The sequence below is a fragment of the Nicotiana attenuata genome, unplaced genomic scaffold, assembly GCF_001879085.1.
Source record: "Nicotiana attenuata strain UT unplaced genomic scaffold, NIATTr2, whole genome shotgun sequence".
In the NCBI taxonomy this organism is placed as follows: Eukaryota; Viridiplantae; Streptophyta; class Magnoliopsida; order Solanales; family Solanaceae; genus Nicotiana; species Nicotiana attenuata.
The window spans coordinates 29,858-41,795 of NW_017672517.1; the positions used below are offsets into that span (position 1 = coordinate 29,858).

At 40.7% G+C, this 11,938-nt stretch overlaps 1 pseudogene; it reads right to left on the reverse strand.

The window, feature by feature from the left end:
* Positions 1-8,336: 8,336 nt before the first annotated feature.
* Positions 8,337-11,938, reverse strand: part of LOC109213500 — a 4,235-nt pseudogene continuing 633 nt past the window's right edge.

An 11,938-nucleotide genomic window follows, 5' to 3' on the forward strand; every position in this document is an offset into this window, starting at 1 on the left:
CTTTAATATGCCTTTGCTTAAAAAGCAAAAGGCAACATTTGACTTGTTAAAACGGGAGCAGTAGTGTTCCATCCCAACCACATAAAAAGAAAACAAAATCAACTGCCAAAACAAGAAAGAAATCATAAAGAACATTTCCAGAAACTGGTCACTGAAGGAGTACTTAGGGGGCACTAGGAGTAAAAGGCTTGGACGCTGCAACAAGTGTTTGGAGAACAAGATCTATTTGGGCATTTCTCGACTTTTGCTCATTGAGCAGTTCTGCTTTCAGGTTCTCTACTTGCGCCCTGAGATCAGCATTCTCTTTGGTCAAACGAGCTACTTCATCATTTGACACGGAACCCCTTGGGCTTGCTGACCTTCCAGGATAGCATTCCTGTCCTTTAACCGACGAATTTCCTCAGTTGCACTATTCTGAGCATTAATAAGCTGTGAGACGGTTGATGTACTTCCAACCCCCCATTCTTTTCTATGCACTCACATTCTTCCAAAGTGGTCTGTGAGAAAGTCTGCTTCTTAGTCCCCTCCTTGCCTGTCCCCAGTGGTAATTCAAAGAATTTAAACACTCAAGTAAGCAGGAACCCGTAGGGAAGCCCATGATTACCATCCTTGAAGGAGGCAACTTTTTGCATATGTTCAATCATGATAGTAGGCAGACTCACAGGGGAAAAGCTGTCCAGTTGTTCAATCAAGAACAGGTTAGACTTAGAAGTCACTGACCTCCTCTCAGCTCGAGGCAATACAACTTTGTTAACCAATTCGAACAACAGCTGATACACAGGAAGAAGTGCTTTCTTATGGATCTGGTCCCCCTTCTGGTTTGCATTGTCTTTGACCACGACATTTCTAAAGTTAAACTAACACACATCCCTTACACTTTTCACACCAGCAGTAGGAACTTTAAGAATCTCTCCAAGCAACTTTACATCGAAGACAATGTCCACTCCATTGACCAAAGCACAAATGTGGTCAGTTTCAACGGGAAAGAGGCTAGCAAAGAAACTTTGTACCTCATCCTCATATACCTTAGGTGCATCCATTTGGAATAAGTGCGCCCAGTGTTGAAACTTGACCATTTCCAGAATTTGGCGCATACCAGCCATCTTAGAGATTGCTGGGTCAAATGTACGACCCAGCAGAACTTTTTGATGTCGCAAACATTCAGAGCCAAGGCTGACTTCACTTCTCATTCTCTTCACAGAACCAGGTTCGTCAAAAATTTCAGACTTGCGTTTCCCGGACTTCTCACCGCTTACTTTTCCTTTTTCCTTGGATTTGACTAACACATCCTCATCAGACATCGAGAACTCACTCACCACCTCCTTCGTCTTGGACCTAGAGGTTGACCCCTTCTCTGTTGAAACAGGCTTCTTCTTTTTCAAAGACCGTCTAACCAGTGAACCAGGTTCATCTGGGGTTTCCTCATCCACCTCTACTACAGGGATTGCCTCATCACTTATAGGTACACTGTCTTTCACCAACTTTCTCCTTTATTCTTACTACTTTTCTTGCTCTTTTGAAGAGCAGAATCGTAGGCCACCTTAGCTTGAAGCCTGGTAGTAGGTCGCTTGGTTTCAGACTCAGGAGTGGACACAACTCTCCGCTTAACTATGAACGCATCAAGAGCCACATTATCTAGGTCCTCCTCATCACTGGATCTCATTTCAGGTTCTTATATTTCCAAGGCACAGCAGTGAATGCAGGAATAGAACTCGTTCTGGGAATGAGAGCCCTGACCTGGGTCCTCCGGAGAGGGATCAGGTTCCTCATGTGATGGTCCAGTAGTATCTGCTAGTGCATCCCCTTCAACAGTTACAATGGCCCCTTCGTCCCCCACACTTTGTACCTCATTTTTCTGAGAGATGATCTCATGCAGTACCCCATCAGCAGACACCACAAAAACTGTTACAACATTTTTCACTTCCTCAAATGGTACTACTGCCACCACGGAGTCGGTAGCAACGATGGCAGTACTCTTTATGACCTCAGGGTTTTGACCTTGTTCTCCACTGGTCCTTTCACTGGTGGGAGCCTCAAAAGATGGAGGGGATGGAGCAACAATTTTGGGGGTTTCTGAAATAGGGAGAGACAGGAAAACTGGGTGAGGAGTGACTTCAGCGGGAGCAGTAAGAGAGGGTACGACTGAGGCAAGGAGGTCGGAGTTTGTCTCAGCCATTGAAGAGAAAGAGAAAAGGAAAAAAGGTGTGATGATAATTTTGAGAAATTCTAATAGAGAACTTACGGTTAGAGAGAACAGAGAGGGTTTTTATTAGGAGAGGATAATTATGAGGAGAGAGGAATAGGCACCGGTTCTGAAACGGCAGTTGGGCGTGGAGAAATGCAATGTTTCAGAGGGAGATGGAACGATTTGAAGTGAAGAGACGTGACAGCGGATCTGAAAAGTTGAATGACATGGAAGTTGGGTTTTGTACCCTTTTTAAGATGTGTATTAAAGGATGCACAGAACTACTAACCTTTGGTACAAGAACCAGGTTCTTGACCTTTTATTTGAAAGACTCAATCCTTTTTTGGCATTCATCAACTGCATCTGCAGCTTCTATACGCATCATGCGTGTTTACCTACAACGGTATTAAAGTGAGTTAGACACGGCCAGAAAACACTTTTAGCCAGTTATTTCTTGAAGGTGATTTTCATAGCCAAATAAAGAGGAATCAGGTTCTCAAGTGGGCTTTAAAAGCCCCAACTTCATTTTGTTTCTTTCAAACTATTCCCTACTTTAAGCCTTGGTGAAAATGTCTGTAATTTGGTCTTCTGTGCTGCAGAACTTCATACATATCAGCCCTTTCTCCACATTGTCCCTCAGAAAGTGATGCCTCACATCAATGTGCTTTGTCCTTTTGTGTTGAACTGGATTCTTGGCCATGTTGAGTGCACTGGTGTTGTCACATAGAAGGGGCACACTCTCAGTGAGTGCCCCAAAGTCCTCCAGTTGTTGCTTGATCCATAAAAGTTGAGCACAGCAGGATGCTGCGGCTATATATTCTGCTTCAGCTGTTGTTTTTAGTGTGAGTCCGCCAACCAGTAGATTACCTGGCCCTTTACGAGGTTTTGCTGAGAATGATAATAAAACAGTATGTAAATAAGGCAGAGGATTTTTTACGTGGAAAAATCCCACACAAGGGGATCAAAAAACCACGACCTACACCTGTAGGCTTTTAACTTCACTAACTTGCAATCTCACTATTACAAGACACTTTGAAATAACCCTATTACAAAGACTTCAACTAACTTGTGATGCTCTCACCACAAGCCACTTTATTACTCTCCTAGTTGCAAAGGCTTTGACTAACTTGTGATGTTCTCACCACAAGCCACTTTGTCACCCTACGGTTACAAAGGCTTTTGCTTATGACTAAACCTAGCCACAACGTAAACTCAAGGAGTTTACGGACTTACAAAGGATTCCTAATCAACGCTTCTAGCTAAACAATTTAGGAGATACAATAAGTACAATCACAAAGTTACAACTCAACTAGGACAACAACATGCTAACTTTAGGAACTGGTCCGTAGTTGCGTTCAACTTTGTTCTTCAAGCTCGTGAGGATTGATTTCTCTATTTTGGCAAGAAGCTTGAATAAGAAACTGAAACCTTCAAGTGATGTTCCAATATAAACTCATGTTGGTACACCTTGATTACATCACTTGATGTGATGTGAGCACTTTAGTTTGTCAGGAATGAGTGGGCTCTGGAAACAGTGCAGGCAGTCACTTCGTTTCCAGCTGTGTCCAACTGACTTTGTACTGCTATGAGGGAACCACAAGGGTAGCAGGTCCTTGTTTAGTTTCCTAGATCCTGAAGCTGTAGCAGTTCACATTTGGCTGGAATCCATTAAATGCAGTGTAATCCAAGTGAGTTAGGTTTCCTATCTGGTTCTTGACACTAAGTTTGTTAGATCATCAAAACACAAGGCAAAGATATTTGAAAACCTATCAACGTTGAAGAATTTGTGGCATCTGTTAGAGGATCGTGAGCTGAACCTCGACAGGGAAGCTATACAGCCGGTCAGCTTTTGTACTTGTTTCTTACTGGTCAATACTTCGGGTATTCCCTTAATGGCTTTGATCCAGTCGGGGTTGACCTCGATGCCTCTTTGTGACACCAAAAAGCCGAGGAACTTGCTCGAGGTTACACCGAAGGCACACTTATCGGGGTTCAGCTTCATGTAGTATCGCCTTAGTATATCGAAGGCTTCCTTCAGATGGTCGATGTGGTCTTCCTTCCTTTTTGATTTGACCAACATACCGTCGATGTAAACTTCCATTGTATTGCCGAGTTGGTCCTTGAACATTTTGGTGACCAGCCTTTGATAAGTCGCCCCTGCGTTCTTCAACCCGAATGGCATGACTCTGTAGCAGTACGTCTCCTGATGGGTGATGAAAGTGGTCTTTTCCTGGTCCTCCTCCTCCATGAGGATTTGTTTGTAACCTGAGTAGGCGTCCAAGAAACTTAACAACTCGTGCCCTGCCGTTGCGTCGATGAGTTGATCGATATGAGGCAATGGAAAGGAGCCTTTCAGGCAGGCCTTGTTTAGGTCCGTGAAATCCACGCACATCCGCTACTTTCCATTTTTCTTTTTCACCATGACCACGTTGGCGATCCATTTGGTGTATTTCGACTCTCGGATGGAGCCATTAGCGAGTAGTTTATCCACCTCATCACGGACAGCCTCGTTGATGGCAGCATTGAATTTTCTTCTTATTTGTTGTACCGACGGGTAGAGTGGATCGACGTTCAAGTTGTGTGTGGCAATGTCTTTCGGGATACCTAGCATATCTGCATGGGAGAAAGCAAACAGATCGGCGTTGTCACTTAAAAATTTATGAAATTTACCTAGTTCTAAGAATTTATGGTCGATGTAAGCCTTTTTGCTGTGGTCGCTGTTGTCTAGTTAGACGGGGTCGAGGTCTTCTACCGTTGACCTTGTGGCTTCCACGATGTCGGGATCCTTGATGACGTCTTTTTGTTCGTCGAATACGGGCCCCGACTTTGGTAATTGCTATGCTCTCGAGGCTATTCCTTTAACTATTGAGTGTATGTACAATCTTGGGCAATGCGGTAGCATTCTTCGGCTGTGCGCTGTTCACCTCGGATGCTGAATATCCCCCACGGAGTAGGAAACTTGATTACTTGATATAAGCTGGAAGGGATGGCCCTCATCGCGTGTATCCAGGGTCGCCCTATGATGGTGTTGTAAGCTGGGTCCTGGTTCATGACATGAAACGTTGTTTCTAGGGTGACGCCCTGACTAGACGGGCAGCATTATCTCTCATGAGGTTCGCTCAACTGCATTGTTAAAACTCGTTAGCGTTATGCAGCGTGGTACTATCTTGTCCTCGAGTCTCATTTGTGCGAGAACTCGAGGGTGAATAATATACGCGCCACTCCCGTCGTCTACCATTATTTTTTTTTACATTAGTATCTAAATACGTAAAGTAATGACAAGGGCATAGAAGTGATGAAAGGTCAAACTGTGGGTATCTGACTTATCAAAGATGATACTGTCTTCGAGGTCATCATATCGTTCATGGGTGATCGACTGCTTCAGTTTATGTGTGGTGGTGAAATTCACGTGATTGATTGCTGCTTCGTCACCTCCGCCGATGATCATTTGGATGGTACGGGCAGGGGAGGGTGGCTTTGGAGGGCCTTGGCGTTGTTCTTGTCTGCGACTGAAGTTGGCTCTTCCTCAGTCGCTCATCAGCTCCCTTAGGTATCCTTGGTAGGGCATGTTCACCACTTCTTGCCGTAGGGCTATGCATTTTTCGGTCTTGTGACCCCGCTCCTGATGAAACCATAGAGGGCGTTCGACTTTCTGGTACTTGGGTCGGACTTCATCTTTTGTGGCCACTTCACCTTGGGGTCGAGCTTCTCTAGTGTGTACACTCTTTCTTAAGGGGAAACACAAAATTGTGAGCAGATAAGAGTGGAGGCATACCTCTTTCATTTCGCCGAGTCCCTGTGGCCTGGACGACCCTTCTTTATGACGAGGAGATGGTGGGATGGCCGTTCTGACATATGGTTGGTGCCTGTCCCGGTTGAGGCATGGACCTGAATGGTCTTTTCGGCCGTCATTACGGCGGTCTTTCCTCGATTTCATTTAGACTGACGTTAGCCGTTGGGTTGGACCGTTGAGGTCATCCTCGTCTGCTCTCACCTCGGCACAATAGGCGTAGTGAATTTCTTCCCAAGTGGGTGGGGGGGGGGGTATTTCATGAGTCTGCTCAACAACTTTCTGGTTGCCCTCGACCCATTCCTATTCAACCCATTTTGGAAAGCTGCCACCGCCATCCCTTCTGATACATTTGGAAAGCTCATTCTTACTATGCTGAACCGGGCGAGGAAGTCCCTGAGTCCCTCGCCAGGCGATTGTCTGACGGCGAATATGTCATTCACTCTGGCCTCCGCCTTCTTAGCCCTGGCGTGGGCGGTGACGAACTTGTCGGCCATTTCCTCGAACGTTGTTATTGAACGTGCTGATAATTGTGAGTACATGTTAATGCTCCTCCTGTTAGGGTTTCACCAAACTTCTTCAGCAACACTGATGGTACCTGCTCTTTTGAGAGGTCGTTGCCTTTTACTTCTGTGACGTAATGAATGATGTGATCTTCGGGGTCTGTTGTGCCGTCGTATATCTTCAAATATGGTGGCATTTTGAAGGTCTTGGGTATGGCGTGTAGGACTGCCTCCTCGCTGTACGGTTGTTCGACGAACCGGCCGACGTCCCATTTTGGTAGCAGTTTCAGGGTGCTCGGTATCTTATCAACCCTTTCTTGATGCTCCCTCATTTGGTCATGGAGCACTTTATTCTCGTTCTCCATTTCTTCCATTTTCTTTAGAATGGCCGTAAGTGCGTCATTGCCTGCATCAACAGCGGTGTGAGTGTTACCTGTTGGGAGAGGAGCGGGAGCAGGTTGCTCGTTGGCGGTTGTTGCGGTATCCGCTTGTGCGGCGCTTCTACTCGCCCCTTGAACGGGTTTGTCGAGTATGTTGTTTACAGTACTTATCAACCATGCCTCAAGTAGTTTTTTCACTGCAGGTGGCGCTTCCTCAGTTGTGGACGTGGAGGCTCCCCTTTCGCGTGAAGCGGTTACACTTCCATGAGGGGGAGGTGAGTCGCTCCACCTGGGCATAGTGCTCGGCGTCACATTCTCCTCGTCTTCTCTGTCAACCTCGTTGATGGTGTTCAAGAGGTTGGCAGTGATGTCTACTACTGCTTTCAGTCTTTCATCTCCTTTTTCTACCATTGTTAGTTCGTGCAAACGAGAAAAAGATGGCTGCTGTCGTTTTTTTTTATCTAGAAGAAACTAAAATTTTAACTAGAAAGTCCCCACAGACGGCGCCAAATTATTTTACCAAAAAAGTGTCAAGCCTTTTCTTAAAACGAATTAATAAGAAAATAGGGGGTGAATCCTAGCTAAATATAATAACTACTAGATCTGAAGACTTAATGCGCTAACGATGTAGGATCATGTCCGATAATATTGAATGCTGATTAAGAGTGCTCAATGATTGTCAATGAATGCAATAAAGAAAGTCTGCAATGAATGTAGATAATGGCAATAAATGTAATAAGAAGGAACTTGTCACCCAAATGTAAGATGACTTGTATGATTCTCCTTCCTGACTACAACGTGGGGACAATATAAAATGAAGGTGGATAAGAGATCCTTGGATCTTGTGAGTAAAATGTATATGTTGAATAATGGAATCAGTGGACAAGACAAGTTTTGTATATTCTCTGTAGTCAACCTTTACAATGTGTTCTTATCCCAAAAGTGAAGATCCCCTTTTGTTCTTCATCTCTTTCTATTTATAGCGGATATTCCTAAGAAACCCTAAAAAGTACAGTAGAAAGAATATCCAATGGAATATTCCTTCGTTCTATTCTAAACTTATTCTACCGTTGCCTCCGTTCATTCTTTACCTGACCTCGGCACTAGTCCTTCTTAAGACGACTCCTCACCATTGTGCCGTGGCCGACTTAATCCTCGACCACGTCTATTTGCAATTGTTAAGTCCAGTCCAAATTTTGACCAATACAGCATCTTGTTCTTTTATCCACGTAACTACTAGTGTTATATGCTACTACAAAACCTACAAGAAAGCATAGTCTAAACACTACAAACCAGCACATCTGCACACAAATCATTTTTTCTCCCTAAATGCAAGATGTCATATCGGCAAATTGATTAAAAACAAAACAACTAATCCAAATTTGACATCACTCGTTACCTTTTTCCCAATCTGAATAATGTATAAACCTGTCAAAAAAGGTTGTCTCCTCCACAATTGCCAAGAAATAAAATTGGCTTCAACGACCATGGTATATTAGCAGTATTACAAGACGTGTTAAGATGTGGCAGTAACAATTTAGGAAGCTATTTAGAGGGACAGCTGCTGAAGTAGAAGGTGTAATAGGCCCAGCACCAAATACTGTCGAACCACTTGAATTTGTTGTATTCAAAATGGATGCACTAGTGCTGCAATTCCCAACATTAATCAGAAACTATATATGCAAATATAATTTATAAAAAATACAATTTTATTCATGTTTAAAAATTTTCACCTTGTTGATGGATATTGACATGAACCACTACCTGCACACAACATATTTAAGGAAAAAATAGGCTTAATAACATTGTAAATGTAATATAATTGAATTTTCGATTTGGTAGACGAGTAATGGGAATCGTTAGCTTACTGGGACGTGTTTTTAGTAACAGCAGCACCAGCAAAATTGCAGCTATTAGGAATTGGATTTTTCTGATAGTAGCTGTTGAATGCAAAGGAAGCGTGATCGCGGAGCGTGTTAGGGTTGTAGCAGCTGCCACCAGGCTGAATGGCAGAACAATCAGAACCACCGTAGCCACAAGCATAGTCTAATGCAACTTGCAATGCTGTTCGTGAGGCAGCTTGGCTAGCAACACACCAGCTCGAGCCCGATGATGAAGATCCTGGTGTCATTACCGGATTGGCTGGACCGCTAGTCGTTGAATCAGGATCTGAAATTGTTGGATTCAGACCGGAGTTGTTGTGGTGGTTGTAGGAGTTCCAGTTGGAACTGTTGTTATTGGAGTCGTTATGTCCACACCTGATATTCTCAAAATAATTTAAAGAGTCTCACTTAAGATAAGACAACAATGACAAGAACATTAAAGACAGTGTGTGTTTCATTTAGTTATCAAATGTGAATGAAGCTGGTCTAACAGTACGTTCATGGTGGGGCAGTAGTCTGTAAATAATTGTTGATCGTCAATGAGGGGCGGCTCAACAAAACTGGTGGCCTAAAACCAAAATATATCGAAAAGACCCTGGAACGTCTTTTACGAAATCCATATTATATTGAGATACAAGAAAAAAAAACTACATGACTTTGATATAGTGGTGAGAGCGCAACTCATGATGTATTAGTTAAGCGCACGTCATATGGTATTGAATTCTTCCCTTAAGTGAAAATGTAAAGGGTGAGCCCATTATCCATCGTGTTCTGAACCTTGCGATATTTGTCTCGGGGATTTCTTAGTTAAAAAATATGAGCATGCTTTCTGGTGTGAGGATCAATCAAATGTGGTAAAAAGGAATAGTTAATTTAGAGAATTTGAGTTGAATTTGAAAGTAAAATGGTGAGAACAATGAAAAAAAGACTATACATAAAGGAAGAAAAATAAAATTGATGAGAAGGTAAATATATTATTTAATTTAGTAAGAAAAATTTATTCAATTAAGTCACTCAATCTTATGTCTACCAAATATTAAAAATTATTAAAATTTGAAATTTTTTATTAATAATTATATAAATATAAATTATAGAGTATATATTATTATATTATATAATAATATAACAGTGCTTCTTATTTTTTGGGCCTTAATTATTTGGGGCCTAAGGCAAGGACTTCACTTTCTTTACCCTAGAGTCGCCCTTGGCGCATATCATGGGAAATTGGGAATGGTTTAATGTTTCTGCACTAGGTAGTTGTCATGGATGAGGGAGTACTTTTATATTCTGAATTTCTGATGTTCTTTGTCGCAGTGTGGTAGTTTTGCTATTCGCTCAGACCCCTCTTTACTCTTTGTATACATGTTAAGCTGTTGAGTTCAGTACCTCAGCTTTCACTTCATCCATTGAGTGCCCAAAATAACATTAATTCTCATGCCAATAAGACTATCTCTAGACTTCTCTATACAGAGGCATATCCAGAACTTTAACGCGACGGGGGCATCGGTATTCTGCTCAACTAGAACCGGTGCCCTTAAAGGCCTTTAGTATTCAGGGTGCTAAGTGATTTAAATTAATCATTTTTAAGGTATATATTTTTGCATATACAAGAATTCTACCGAAGTTTATGGGATTCGGTGACCCCTCGAGAATGCACATAGGTCCGCCTCTGTCTCCAGACTGGGTATTTTATAAATATAGATGTCATATGAGATATAATGGTATTTGGGATAGGGATTTTCTAATTCCTATACGCTATTTGAAATTTTATTACCCTTAATGTCCATGTTTAGCTAATTATCCGGCATAAACAAGTTTTGTTTACAAAAATAAACAATCCACCTTAAAAGGCTCCCAAATCTATTATTTGTGCCTTCAATCAAGGGATTTAGTTACACTCTTTTCCTTTTTTTTTTCTCTTTTCTTTTCTTATTTTTCTTCCGCCAGGGATCTTGGAACTATTGCTTTCACCAAAATGTACAACGTAAATATAAAGTCTTGCATATAACATTATTAGGCAAATAGAAAATTAGAAAAGGTGGAGATTTCTATCATCTAATTGTCAGGTAATAATACTTGCACTGATTTTCCATGTCCAGAAAGTAAATCGGAAACTAATTGTTATATTAAAAGATAATCACAGATCGCAGCTGCTGGTATCTCATATTTCTTAGGCAATTAAGCATGCATGTAACCGTATAGAAACTTTTCGTAGGGCTAAATTTATTCATTGAGCTCTGTATATCAAAAGATATATTCTTTTTTTATTCATGCATTAATCCACACTAATTTTCATACAATTTTCTAATTTTCTATTTGCCAAATGATTTCTGCTACGTAGTTGTTTTCTCTCATGTACGATGAAAAGGGAAGGTCCCAAGAAAGAAAAGAAAAGAACTTGGGATTTCCTAACTTAAACAAAAATCAATCCCATCACTGTTAACAAAATTTTGACATGGGTCCATTATTTGGAAGACTTTCCTCCACCGGACACATTTGAGTAAAACGATTGATATTGAATTTGGGATTAGAGGAAAAATCTGTATATACAAAATCTAAAATTAAAAGAGTACGTACTATTCTGTTTGCTTACAAGCTGAGCATATTTTTAGGATTCAAACGAACTAATCTACAACTTTTATACATTATTTTTACACAGTTAAATACAACTATAATATCATACAACTTAAATACAATTGTTATACAAGTTTTATACAATATGTCTTTTGTATATTTTGTATCTGATTTATACATAGTAAAAATAAATTTCATACAACTAATTATATATTATACAACTTATCTACAACTTATCTACAATTTTCATATATTATTTCTACCTAGTTAAATACAACTACAATAACATACAACTTAAATACAAATTTTATGTAAAATTTATACAATATGTCTTTTGTATATTTTGTGTCTGATTCACATAGTAAAAATAAATTTCATACAACTAATTATATATTATACAATTTATCTACAATTTTCATACATTATTTCTACTCAGTTATATACAACTATAATATCATACAACTTAAATATAATTTTTATACTATATTGTTCAACTTTTATACAATAGTTAAATAATATATATATATATATATATATATATATATATATATATATATATATATATATATATATATATATATATAATATATATATACGCACACACACACCTGATCAGGTGGTAT